Genomic DNA, 573 nt, shown 5'->3' with positions numbered 1-573 from the left:
GTATCTGCTCTGAATAGTATACTTCCGGGACTCAACGACCTCATCGCCCATCACCAACCTTACCTGTACAAGGACTTGAGACAGCGAAGAAGTACTCAATGCGCATGGAAGGACGACACGTTCTCGTTCAGTACAGCACCATCTAGCTGACCACAAGCGGCAGCCAGTCCCTCGAATAGTACACCTTGGGTGTGCACATGGTGCCGGATATTTGGTTCACGAGTGTATTGACATGGTACGCATGCAATTCGGACTGCGGAGAGCCTTTTACTACCGCCCGTATGTATTACCATGCAAGAACGTCAATCCCTTCGTGTCGTGCCTGCCCACATCGCCCCCGGACGACCTTTCATCCCTATGGATACGTGCGTGGCCCTTTTGTCCCTGAGTTTATAGTCCAGGTCATTGCACTCCGGCAGAGGTCAGAGTAGCGGGGTCATCAAATGGGCAACACTCTTCAACCATTTGGCGGCAGCATAAGCTATTCTTTATACCGCTGCTCTTACTGTCCCATAACACACTATATATACAATTATATCTACGAGCACTCATAAATGCACTGGTCAAAATAGC

This window comes from Punctularia strigosozonata, assembly GCF_000264995.1.
Source record: "Punctularia strigosozonata HHB-11173 SS5 unplaced genomic scaffold PUNSTscaffold_1, whole genome shotgun sequence".
Lineage (NCBI taxonomy): Eukaryota > Fungi > Basidiomycota > Agaricomycetes > Corticiales > Punctulariaceae > Punctularia > Punctularia strigosozonata.
This window is presented reverse-complemented; position numbering follows the sequence as displayed.